Here is a 13,716-nt window from a genome sequence, read left to right as displayed (position 1 = left end):
AGTTGACTACTTATAAGATGGCTCACTTGTAGGGTTGGCACATTGGTGCTGGCTGTTGGCTGGGAGCCCAGCTGGGGCTATAGGCCTGAGGACCTGGGTCTCCTCTCCGTGGACCTCTCCATGAGCTGTTGAGCTTCCTCCCAGCAGGATGCCTGGGCGCTGAGAAGGAGGAACATCCCAGGAGACAGCAAGTAGAAGCTGCTGGTTTCTTAAAGTCTGGGTCCAGAAACTGGTACCATAACTTCTGTTGCACTTTATTGGGTAAAGCAGTCACAGAGCCTAGATTCAAGCATAGGGGACAATGGACCCCAGCTCTTGATGGAAGGAGTGTTAAAATTTTGATGACATGTTTTGTAACTTTCACACCCCATGGTGATTTTCAGAGCTGGGATTGAATCTAGTTATGTCTGACTTCAGAGTTCAAAATCTTAAAAATTCTGCTTTGCATTTCAAGTAGGAGGGGTGAGAGACCCTCAGATGGAATAATGAACAGGCTATTTCAAATAGAATTCGTTGGTATTGAAAGGGGTGCTTGTTATGGCTATGCTACCCTGCTCATAAACCAGATCATTTTGAAAAAAGTGCTTGTAGTATTTATGGCAAATTTCAATGATGTCACTTTAATGCTGAGTTTCTGGAGGTGGGAAGGCTGCTTACATCAGAGATGAGGCTATTAAAGAACAAACAGGAGATGGGCTTGTTTTCCTTTTAGCAACAGATCTGTGGCTAGGAGTTGCCATTAGCGGAAAAAACTCTGTCTTTGCTTTGGTTTAGGCAGAGAAGAGCATTCTCTTTACTGCCTTAACTCAACACCAGGTAACTCAGCAGGACTTTAATCCTTGGGCTACAATCAGGCCACTCAAACCCCCATTATTCCACCTGACAGATGGGCATGTGTCAGCATGATTCAAACTTGGTAGCACATCAAAACGGGGAGTCAGGGCTTCATTCAGCCGTTGGTGTTAAGATGCAAATAGAATCCAGCCTCTTTTTTTCTTCTATTTTGTCAGTGTTCCCAAAAGTTGCTGCCCACAGGATGGGGAAATTCCAGCCATCGCCTACATTTGATTTAGAGATCTTGGATTTTGATACCCTAGAGATGAAGATGTGCATAAGTCACAGCTGCTAAAAGATGGGTCTAAGAGAATACAACGTGGCAAATAGGATCTTCTGCCTGGATAATAAGAGATGTTCCTGAGTGAACCTGTGTGGAGGGACTGGAGCCTTACCATGGAAGTGACCTAGGGAGTAGGTCCAGGGATGCGCTATCTTCCCATGGTACCCATTAATAAGGAGAACATAGTCATCTTTGCTAACCATAAAGCTTATTTTCTAGAATAAGGCATCCTTACTGGGATTTCCAAGAGCCATGATCCTGGAACCACACTGGGATGACCCCCTCCCAATGCAGCACGGCACAGGCTGTATCTATCCAGATGCTTCCTCCAGGTCCTCATCCTTGGAGTGGTCCAGCTTAAAGTGCTCTGTGAGGATAATTTGCAGAGTGGCTACAGACTTTGGGAGAAGGATGACTGTCTACAGACAGTTCTATTACAGTAATAATCAAGAAAACTACTTTATGGGATGACTGCAAGGGGTTGTGTCCCTAGGACTAGGAAGGACGAGGAACCTGGCATAGGACAGAACCGTCTGTCAGAGGGCCCTGTGACAAGGTTTTTCCTTCTACTGTGCCCTGTTCTGAGTGACCAGAGAACTACCAAGGAATATTCCCAGAGTCTGTACCTGGCAGAGCTGATGGTGCAATTCGCTGCAGACTTGCACAGGCTGTAACTCTTCCACCTCTAATGGACCAGACGCCATTAGCATCATCGATCTCTGGCCAGGATGCAGACTGAACCCCTCCCTGGCTGATTTATGAGAAAGGTACTCAGACAAGAGCTTCGACAGACTGGCTCCTGGGGTGTGGTCCAGGCTGTGGCTGGAATCCTTTCAACACCAGCCTTTCATCAGGAGCAAAGACCTCAGAAGTGAAGAAGAAGAAAAAAGCAGAGAAGTCGAGGCCGACAATTTGTCATCAGTTGGCAGTCTAAGGCAGCATAGGTAGAAAAAGCAGCCTGGAGGTTTAGGAGCACAAAGCTGGTAGAATGAGGACCATCAGGAGAGCAAAGGTTTAGGTGAGCAGCTCATCTGGAGAAGTCAGGGTCAAGAGTAAAAGCTTAAAGGCATCTGGTGGCCTCTGCCTTCCCACTCCTTGCAGATGGAACTTGCCTGTCATTTTCAGATCCAGCCCTGCAGAGTTCCTGCATCAGTCCTCACTGACAAGACAGTATTTCAGCAGCAATCTCAGCCCCTGACCCGGGGGATTTAGAATTAAGTCAGTGATCTGGGATACAGAGGCCTGGTCACAGTGGGCAGGCTCCCTCGTCTCTCTCAGGTATGATTCTCTTTTGCTGCTCTGCTGGCCCGAGCCCCAGAAGAGGTACGCTGTGTGCTTCCAGATTGGCCTTGTACATGACTTTGTGCCTTCTTTCTATCTTCTGTCTGATTATGTTACCCAAGGCCTCTGAATCGTACCCTGTGGGGGTTTGTAACCTGCTGCCTCCCATCAGCCGCCCATCTCCAGGCATTCATGGATCCCTGGGGGGCCCTGTGGTGGTAAGAGGTGTGTGCTGACTGTTACCCCCCTGCCTGACTGGCAGCTGGATTGCAGCCTGCAAGACCCTGAGCTGAGGACCCAGCCTGCTGTGACCAGGCCTCTATATCCCAGATCACTGACTTAATTCTAAACCCCCCAGGTCAGAGACTGAGATTGTTGCTGAAATGCTGTCTGCTCAGCAAGGACTGACGTGGGAACTCTGCCCCGGGCTGGATCTGAAGGTGACAGGCGAGCCCCACCTTCCATAGACTCCAGACCCATGGATGCTGTGCGATCATAAACACAGGTTGTTTTAAGCTGGTAAATATCTGATAATTTGTTACCCAGCAATAGAAAAAGAACCACCATGTTTGAGCTTTCTGCTGCCTCCTCTGGCCAGGCTGTCTTGTTTGTGTGTGACCTGGTCCCCCCAGTGTCATGTTCTATCCTTCCAGGGCAGAGTGTCCTTCCAGCAGCTGCTCTGGAGTCCGGCTGGCGGGACTTGCGCACCTCAGTGGGTGAGCTCCGCTTCAGACGGAGGACCCTGCTTCCCAGGCTGCCTTCCCCTCTGTTTGGGCTGAGATGAGACCCAGAGCATGACAATGTCCTCAGAGGAATGTAGCAACTCAGCCCCTGGTGGTTTCAGGAACACAATGAGAAATGATGTTTAGATCTCCGAGCCTCCCGCCGGTATTGCTCTTGCCACCCAAGTTCTGAACGAATTGAGAAAAGACAAAGGAGTTGGCAGACAGAGACCAACCTAGCACCTTTCCTACCGATGAGGATGGTATGTGAGGAGGAGGGTTAGATCTACAGGCATGGGGGCTTCTGATCACAACAGCCCAGCAACCAGGCAGGCCCAGGCCGAGGCAGCAGGCACGGGGAATGTGGAGCAGAAGGTGGGCTTCCTGCAGTGGGACTGCTCCCAAGCAGATGCAGACAGCAAGGGGCTGGGTACACGACGCTCTCCCTCACGGCAGAGGCCACTCCACTTTTGCTGAGCAGAAGTGAGGAAGACCAGAGGCCAGAATGGCCTGGTTGTTAAGATTGTTTCTGCGTGGAAGAAAATACCAGGAGCAAAGAGGCATCTCCCCGACTGCCACTATTGGTAAAGGGGAGAAGCCTCAGACACACGAAGTCCTCTCTGGCTAACCTTGCAAAGCTGGGACAAACCATCCCACCCGCAGCTCAGCTGACAGGCTGGGCATCTTCAATTCCAACGGAAGCGGAGGCAAAGCCAAAATGGCCACAAAACACACCAGTAGATACACTTGCTGAGCACATAGTTCTTAACCTAATTGAGCTGTTTGGTCAGAGATTTCCTGGTGAGGGGAATGTCTATTAGTTACACAGTACCAATTCTTAAAAAAAAAATTGTGGTAATACATATGTTATTTTATATGACATAAAATTTAGTGTTTAGCCATTTTAAGTGTGCAGTTTAGTGACAATAAATACATTCACATTCTTGTGCAAACATCACCACTATTCATCTCCAGAACTTCTTCATCTTCCCAAAGTAAAACTGTATCCATTAAACACCAACTCTGTGTTCCTTCCTCTAGCCCCTGATTATCACCAATCTACTTTCTGTCTCTCGGAATTTGACTACTCATATGTCTGAGTCAGTTCAGGCTGCTATATAACAAAAATACTATAGATTAGGTAACTTAAACAACAAATACTTATTTTTCACAGTTCAGGATCTGCCCCCGCCTGCATTCATAGGTACCAAATACAGAGTAGACTTTCACAGGATTCAGGTTGTCTGGCCAGTACATGTGGTAAAAATTGCACACTGTTAGTATTGCCCCCTTGAGCTGAGCATCGGATGCAGTGTTTGACTTGCGTTTAGAGGCCATTTTATATGAAAAATTTGAATCTGTATCAACAAAATCACCTTCAGGATGGCAAGATGCTCACCAGGTGAACTGCCCCAGATGCTGAGACTGTCCTCGAAGATAGCAGAGCCCTAGCTCCACTCCCTGCTCATGCCAAGGCACAGGCCCACTGGGTGCAGGAGGTGGGTGGCACGTGCTGTGACATGGTCTTTTCTCACTCTCTGCAGGTCATAATGGGTTTAATTTGCATATTCACTCTTAAAGGGCATATAATGTGGCTCCACTCTCAGCCACAGGCAGCTGGTGGCAGCTGGTTTTCCTGCTGGTTCCAGAGTCTATCACTGCCTTGCTCCTCTTTGGTCCCATTGGCTGGGAGCACCTTTGCTTTCTGATCTCAGTGTGGCTTTTGGCCTTGGTTCCCCTCCTGGATTAACAGCTCCCAGTGATTTGGCTTCTGGATTGTCGGGGCTGTTTAGCCCTTACGTTGTGGTCTTTTGTGGCGTGGTTTGCTCTGGGGTTAACTTTTCAGCTTGGACTCGTGGACTTTGGGGTTCAAGTTCAAAATGAAGTGCCTTGTCCCCACCTCAGAGTGTTCCAGGCCACCTCTTAGCAGGGGCCCTCTCCATCGGAGGGCCAGGTCAGACACTGGAAAGTTCTCATTCTTCTGGAATCTGCTTACTAGTTTGGTCCTGGTTATTGCTTTGAATTTCAGGTCTGCGGCTGGGTTGCTCTTTCTCTGGGATATCCTGGTTCCACTCGAGTGAGGAAGGAAGTTTTCCACATCACTTCGGAAATATCTTCTGGGATCTAGGTTGTTGTGTGTACTCTGATGGAGTGTTGGAGCAGTGCATGAGGTTCATTTCCTGAACATCTCTGTGCGCTATTGTTATGCTCCATGCTTTCCCTGCCCAATGGAGGATGGCTCATCATCACAACTCCAGGAGCGTGGCGTTAATATCTCCCCACTGTGCTCAGTGGAAACAGATCCAGATAGCTCAAGCAACTTGCCCAGGGGCTCACAGCTGGTGACCAGCAAATCCTGTTCTGCCTGATTCCAAAATTCATACCTTAACACTCTACCACACAGTGCCCAGCAAAATCCTAAAAGTGGGTAAATCTTATCTTAGTTTCTGTCAGCATCTTTCATCCCTCTACACTCCATCCATGAAGCCACAGCTCAATACGGTACCACATGTTGTCCCAGGCTCTTGGGCAGAACCCTATAGTTTATTCCTTAATTTCTTCCCTCATTCTCAAATAATTTGCCCTAAGGCCATCTCAGCAGGCTTGGCACTGGGCTGAGTAATTTATAGGGAAAAATGACTGCAATGTTAGTAGGAATCTGTGTTTCCATACTCTTTCCTTCTGTTAAAATGTTTGCACTTTAACGAAACTCTAGCTCAGAGGACCAATGGTAGGAATTTGAAATGTGTCGTAACCCTGGAATGGCAAATACTTTTGGATAGGTGTTGCAGCCTGAACTCTGTTCCCCCAAAATGTGTATGTTGAGGTCCTAATTCGCAGTACCTCAAAATGTGGCTATATTTGTATTTAAAGAGGTAATTAAGTTAAAACAATTAAAGCACTAATCCACTATGACTGGTGTCCTATAAGAGAATATTACAACACAATTTGCACAGAAGGAAGATGATATGAAGACATAGGGGGAAAAATGGCCATTGCTAAGCCAACTCCAAAAATGGCCATCTCCAAGCTTAGGTAGGGAGAGGTGTCAGAAGAAACCAACGCTGCTGACAGGGTTGATCTTGGACTTCCCAACTTCCAGGACTGTGAAAATATAAGTTTCTGTTGTTTAAGCCAAGTCTGCAGTCCTTTGTTACGACAGCCCTAGCAAACTAATACAATAGGTCTTGTCAGTATACCGCAAATATCAAGTCATGCAGCAGAGGCTAATGCATATGGGCGGGAACTGCAAGCTCCAGCGACCCCTTGGCGGGGAGGGGAAAGGTACTAGCTCCTTCTTGGCTTCCCACCACTAAGTGCTGTAAGGAGCCGAGAAGAGCTTTGTGGTCAGCACATCTAAGCACTTTGATGGGATATATGAGATCAGAGACATCGTAATCACCTTCCAGGAGCCAGACAGAAAGGCAGGGTGATGGAGTGGTAGGAACAGCTTGGAGCCAGGCCTGTGTAAATCCAGGATCTGCCATTTGTGCTACACAACCAGGAACAGGTCAGCACCCTCTCTGGGCTGTGGTTTCCTAAGACAGGAATAACAATGCTGACCTCATAGGGCTGCAAGGGTTATGTGGGCGTTCCACATTATTAGGAACACATGTCCTTCAGGAGCAATCAGGAAATGAAATCCCATAAAGTGCAAAATGGGCTGCGTGTGGTGGCTCATGCCTGTAGTCCCAGCGCTTCGGGAGGTCCAGGCAGGAGGATCACTTGAGGCCAGGGGAGTTCAAAACTAGCCCCAGCAACACAGTAAGACCCTGTCTCTGCAGAAAAAAATTAAAAATTAGCCAGGCGTGATGGTGTATACATGTAATCTTAGCGACTTAGAAGGCTGAGGTGAGAGGCTGTCTTGAGCCCAGGAGTTTAAGGTTGCAGTGGGCCATGATTGTGCCACTGCACTCCAGCCTGGGCAACAGAGACTCTGTCTCAAAACAAAAAAAGTGCAAAATGGCAGAGTGACCCTATGGCTGTCTTTCCTTATTCCCAGATTAAGATAATTCACTGTGGGTGGCACCTGGCGTTTTGCTCACATCTCAGCCATACGTCCCAGTGTCAGGAGGTGCAGGCCTGGCCTTCCCTTTCTGGAGCCGCAATTTAGGACTTGTCCAGTCTGGGCCTCATTCTCACCCTATCAGTCACACATAGACCCGGAGAGGCAACTCTGACCTAGACAACAGCGAAGTTAATAAAAGATATGAGAATAAGCCCTTTGTGACTACTATGATGGGAAGGAAGCAATGCTTGCTCTTTTCAGCCCAACATACACTAAGAACCAGACCAAGCATGAGTCTGTTAGCCAGGAATGGCCTACTGCCATTGTCACCACTGCTGGGCCATGTGGCCTGGCAGAGGGGAGCAAGCTGACTTCAGGTGAGGTCTGGTGAGAATTCCCAGGTCGCAGCACGCAGGAGACTCCAGGGCCAGCAACCCACTGGGGGCTCCAGTTGCATTTGCCTCTTGCCAAAGAATTGATATGAGCCATAGCAGGTCATGGGCATGGAGGACACTGGATGGGTGACTTTGGCTGAGCCTCAGAGGGTGACCCACCCTCATCCTCAAAGAAGAAAAGCTGATTGGCAAAAACAAAAACAAACAAACAGAAATCAACAGTGGAGAGCACATCTTTTCCAACAGACAGAGCCAATCCGAGGGAACACAGAACCTTGAAGCTCAGCAACAGAGTCTTAGGGAGCTGGTAGGGAAGGCAGTCGGGAGACAGCCCTTTGCTGGCAATAGTGGGAAGACACATGGGCACTGTGGAGGAGGCAGAAGTGCTGGCAGAGAAAGAGCGACAGGGCTTCAAGGAGCTTCAGTAATTTAGTGAACAGGTGGACATCAGGCAGGAAGCAAGCAGAGAAAGTCCAAAATGTCCTTGAATTCAGGAAAGTCCCCAGGCCAGTCTGATTTCACTAAACCAACGCTTCCATCGCCCCCATCAGTGAATTATTTAAGAAGCTATTTCCAAAGTGTGGCAGCATGGACATTATGTTGAGTGGAAGAAGCCAGATAAAGGAGTAGGTTTTCTATAATTCCACTTATGTAAAATTCAAGAAGAGACAAAACCAGTTTATGCTGGTAGAAATCTGAACAGTTATTTTCCCAGTTTATGCTGGTGGAAATCTGAACAGTTATTTTCTAGCTAGGGAGGGGAGCTGTTGCAGGGGATTGGCTGGAACAGGAAATAGAGTGTTCTGAGGTGATGGAAAAGTTTTCTATCTTGATTGGGTGGTAGTTGCTTGGGTACAAAACTCAATGAACAGTACAGTTGAAATCTATGCATTTTATTGATTTAAATCGTACTCTGATAAAATTAACTGATATACACACACACACGCACTTACTTCCAAGTACCTGCTATGTATAATTCATTGTGATAAGTGTCTATATGTTACAAGCAAACCAAAACAGAACCTGCCCTAAGAAAGTTTACAAAGAATAATAGTAGAGACAAGATAAAAGACATGGTCCACAAGTCATAGTTTAAGACAGATAGTGATAGAGTCCCCAAGAGAAATAGCTATAAAGTGATATCAGTAGCCAGAGGAAGGAAGAAGGCCTCTGGCTGGAGGGACTCATTTGGCTTCATAGAGGAGGCAGCACTTGAGCTGGGCCTTGAAAGAGGTGGGCAAGAACATTCCAGGTAGAAGAAAGAGCAAAATAAAGGCAGAGTGGCAGTATGTCTGGGAAGCAGCAATAGTTCAACCTGCTTGAGATGCAGATCATGAGAAGAGAGCAATGACAGAAAAGGTTACAAAGCAAGTAGGATCAGTTTGTACAGGACCTTGAATGTCAGGCAAAAGAGTGAATTTAGCTTGGCCAACATGGCGAAACCCTGTCTTTACTAAAATATACAAAAATTAGCCGGGTGTGGTGGCACACACCTGTAATCCCAGCTACTCCAGAGGCTGAGGCATGAGAATCGCTTGAACCAGGGAGGCAGAGGCTGCAGTGAGCCCAGTTCGTGCCACTGCACTCCAGCCTGGGCAACAGAGCGAGACCTCGTCTGAAAAAAAAAAAAAAAAAAGAGAGAGAGAGTGGATTTGAGCAGAGGTGTGATATTGCTACAATGTACAGGTTAGACCCGGGTGGAGAGAGTCTAGAGGGTGGGCCTACTTTTCACAGTCATGTAGTTCCTTGCCTTCCAAAGAGTGATCCATAGACCAGGACCATTGGCATCACCTGGGAGCTTGCTAGAAAGGCAGAGTATCTACCAATAAGACCTAGTGCATCAGAATCTGCATTTTAACAAGATACATGGATAATTCTTAGGCAAATCTAAGTTTTAAAAGCACTGATCTAGATGTTAAAAGCACTGGTATGGAAGTGAGATAATGGATTTGTCTTCCATACCAGCAGGGGGATCTGAATCAGTCCTTTGCTACCTCAAACGCTGAGCCCAACAGGGAATATAGGTAGATAATTGATCTTCATGTTGCTGTTTGACGTAGCAGGAAGAACAGTTCACTCCTGGAGGCCCGCTGAAGAGCATGTGAAATCTCAGGGTGAGGAAGGGGTAAACAGTCTAAAGCAGAGATGCTGTCACTCCTCCATTTCATGTTGGCATCTCATCATGAAGACCTCTGTGGATTGGTGATGCTCATCATCATTAGTGATGATGTGGATCAATGCTCTTGGGCTGTGGTGAGTGGAAGCCAAGATTATTTCATCTGAATAATTTATCATCCCCTAGCATTAGAGATTGAAGATGTGGCCAGGTACTATTGAGTTCTTTCAAAGGTTATAGACCCTTCTGATAGTTTCTTGGCTGCCATTTTTAGTTAGGTCTCCATATGCTTTGCCAGACTTGGTCAAGATAATTCCACTTAAGGAAAAAAAAAAAAAAAAGCTACTTTTGTCCGAACCGTCTGTGAATTCTCCTGTTTTGAGTCTCCACTTAGCCAGCACCTTGACTTGTCAATGATGAAGAAGCAAGAGGCAAGGAAACCATGGGCCCATCCCACTCAAAGGCTGACTCCCTTCTAGCTGCTTCCCAGTGGTTCTGCTTCGTTGATGATCTTACATCACGTTCCAGAGAGTGATGGAAGATTGACAGAAAGGATGTAAGCATGAGCCATTCCGAATATACTAAGAACTTAGTGAAGACATAGGGATCTATAACTTCTATCCTATTCAGACTCACAGGGAATGTTCTGGAGATAGGTCATGGTTCTCCTTTAACTACAAATCTGGCATCAGGTCTCAGGGAATGCCTGGCAGCTTCAAAATAAGTCATGAATCTAAATAGCAACAACCAAACATGCTGAGTTCGGACTCCCAGGCTATTCTTGTGACGAGTATTAGCAGGAGTGCTTTAATTGCTAGCACCTGGGAAAAACAGGCACTCAAGTTCTGTTGTGAAAAGACCAAGCTGACAGTCAAGAGACCTCACCTGGGCATGAAGATCAGCTCTCCTTCTCTTGTTCTTCCTCATACCAGCGGAATGACGTTGTGAGTTATTTCATCTATTTGAGTCTTAGTTCCTCATTTGTACAACGTGAACAAAAACAACACTGCACCACTGGGATTTTGTGAGAATCACTGAGTGTTCTGAAGCGGTTCAGCCACATTAACACCAGAACCTACTGATGAATTCCAGTTCTGTAAAAGAATCTAAGTAGCCCAAAAGGCCCTCAATTAAATACATAAGGAATCCCATTCCTTTTGAACAAAGAAGCAAATAGGCTTTAATCTCATTGAAAGAGTAGCTTGGGAGCATCGTTTTTAAAGAAACCAGAAATAGAAAGTTATTTTGAGTGTGTCTTTAGGCAAGGCATTCTTTTTCCATTACCCGGCCTACCATATAGAACTGTCTTCAGAGCACTTAAGAAAACCAAATCTAGAGACGGCACAGGCAGACCTGTCTTCTCTGGAACACTCAGAACCTGGACCATGCCTGCTCTGGCCCCTGGCCTCTCATAAAGCAACTCTCTCCCACAGATTAAGAATCTTTCAAGAAGAGATTTTTGTGGTTCTCATTTGTTCTATTGCTGTCAGGTTAGAATCTTTGCTCTTTCTCCTGCAAAGAGGGAGAAAAGTGATTACAAGACTCTTTTACTATCCTGTATTTGGGAAGCTGCTAGCCTGAACAACCTCTAAAGATCTTCCAAAAGCAAGATTCTGAGACTGTTCACAACTCTTACAGACTTCTTGGCATACATTAGAATGTGCAAAGAATACCTCTAGTGTCAGCAAAAAACAAACAGACAAAAAACCCAAACAAAAACAACAACAAAAAACCTTTCCAGGAATAAGCCATTCAAAAGAAGTTGCATTCTTTTGGAGAATCTCAGAAGTAGTTTGAGAGAAATAAGATTGATCTAGAAAGATGATTTTCCCACTCACGTAGTCACATTCCTGCTTGAGAATTTATAATGATCTGTCTGGTTTCCTATTTCTGTATGTATTTATTCATTCACCAGTAAACATTTGTGGAATGCCTATAGGTATATAACCTATATAACCCTGTAGGTTTATAGCAGGAACATGAGAGGGATATGGTCCCTGCCGCATAGTGTATACTGCAGAACCTCAGTTCTGGTAGCCCTCTCCTAGACCCTGGAGTTCATTCTTTGCCCAATCAGAAGGAATTTAAAATATAGTCCCATAAGATTATAATGGAGCTGAAAAATTTCTATAGCCTAGTGACATTGTAGCTGTTGTAAAGTCATATCACACTTACTGTATTTTAAACATAAGTTTAGCGTAGCTGGAGTGTACAGAGTTTGTAAAGTCTATTGTCGTATACAGTAACATCCTAGGCCTTCACATTCACTCACCACTCACTCACCCAGAGCAACCTCCAGTCCTGCAAACTTCATTCATGGCAAATGCTTTATACAAGAGTATCTTTTTTTTTTTAACTTTATAGCAAATCTTACTGTACCTTTCCCATGTTTAGAAATGTTTAGATACATAAAATATTTACCATTGTGTTTCAATTGCCTACAATAATCAGTACGGTAACTTGCTATACAGGTTTGTGTCCTAGGAGCATTAGACTATAGCATATAATCTAACTGTGTAGTAGGCTACACCATCTAGGTATGTGTAAATGAACTCCATGGGTTCACATGATGATGAAATTGCATAAGGATGCAGTCTTGGAATGTATCCCTATTGTTAAGCAACACATGACTGGACTCTAATATTCCAGTGACTCATCAAATCAGCCCTGCTCTAATCTTAAAAGCTGTTGGTTCAAGTAAGTAGCTCCAGCCTTCCCTTTGAAGTGTAGCAAAGGAGGAACAGCATGATGGATAAGCTGCCTGGGATCTGATAGGCCAGGGCTCAACCTTGGCTCACCCACTTTCTGGCTGTGGGGTGGGGCTTAGGATGAATTACGTAAGTTCTCTAACCTTTAGTGTCTTATCTGTAAAATGGGTATGTTAGAAGGCTTAAGCAAGCTGAGTTTCGAGAAGTGCCCTGTTCAGGGCCCCGTACAGTGAGTATCCAATAAATAAATGATGGCCATTATTACTATTATTCCCCTGTTTAACTGGTCTTGTCCTATAACCTTGTACTTGAGTCCCCGTTCTAGTACTTTGGCCTGTCTAAGACTAGCATCTTGCCCTATTCATTTAACACAATTTTTCTCATCACTTTATATTATGAAATTTTCAGGCACAAAGAAAAGTTGAAGGAATTTTAAAGTGAACATCTATATACCAACCACCTAGACTTTACTATTTTTTACTGTCTTTGTTTTATCACATATGTATCTATTTTTCCATCCCTCTATTCATCCATCAATCCATTTAACTTTTTTCTTTTGAGGTAAATTTTACAATCAATGCAATGCTCAAATATTTAAGGTTATCATTTGTTGAATTTTGGTAGTTGCCTAAATCTGTATAACCCAAACCCCTGTCAAGGCATAGAATGGTACTGTAATCCCAGAAAGTCCCTTATGCCAGCTAATTCCCACCATTCCTTCCTCCCCAGAGGCACCATCAATCTGATTTTTTTGGTATCATCATTGTTTTGATGGATAGCTCTCTTTTTTTTGTACATTCATTTTGCTTATTCTAGATTTCAAATAAATGTAATTATAATGTATAGACAGTAGTACATACTCTTTTTTATCTGGTTTCTTTCACTTAGCATGGTTTTGAGATTCATTGATGTTGTTTTGTGTATTAATAATTTGTTCCTTGTTATTACTGAGCAGCATCACATTATACGAATATACTGCAGTTTGTGTATCTGTTTTCCTATTGATAGATACCTGGGAGTTTCCTAGTTTTGGATATTACAAATCTGAGCTTTTTAAATGAATATATATTTCATTTCACTTGGATAAATGCCTAGCATAGAACTTTTGGGCCATAGGGTAAGTGTATGTTACCTAGCAAGAAATTGCTAGATACCACTATACCTCCACCAACAATATATGAGTTCCAGTCACTCCACTTCCTCACCAACATTTGTGGCTGTCAGTGTTTTTAATTTTAGACATTCTTGTGGTTATGTAGTGGTATGTCTTTTGGTTTTAATTATTTGCTGCTCCCTGATGACTAATGGCATTGAACAATTTTTTACATCCTTATTGGACATATGTATACCTTCCTTGTAAAGTATCTG

General features: G+C 44.8%; 1 protein-coding gene and 1 long non-coding RNA gene across 2 annotated transcripts in view; one reads left to right on the top strand and one right to left on the bottom strand.

Moving 5' to 3' along the window:
* Positions 1-12,926, top strand: part of LOC126941139 (uncharacterized) — an 82,236-nt gene extending 69,310 nt beyond the window's left edge. The window contains exon 6 of the long non-coding RNA XR_007721092.1: positions 1,011-12,926. This is a non-coding gene — a long non-coding RNA (uncharacterized LOC126941139). The remainder of the gene's footprint in view (positions 1-1,010) is intronic.
* Positions 1-13,716, bottom strand: part of NDUFV2 (NADH:ubiquinone oxidoreductase core subunit V2) — a 335,006-nt gene that overhangs the window by 228,508 nt on the left and 92,782 nt on the right. The window lies entirely within an intron of this gene.

Source organism: Macaca thibetana, chromosome 18 (assembly GCF_024542745.1).
Source record: "Macaca thibetana thibetana isolate TM-01 chromosome 18, ASM2454274v1, whole genome shotgun sequence".
Lineage (NCBI taxonomy): Eukaryota > Metazoa > Chordata > Mammalia > Primates > Cercopithecidae > Macaca > Macaca thibetana.
This window is presented reverse-complemented; position numbering and strand designations above follow the sequence as displayed.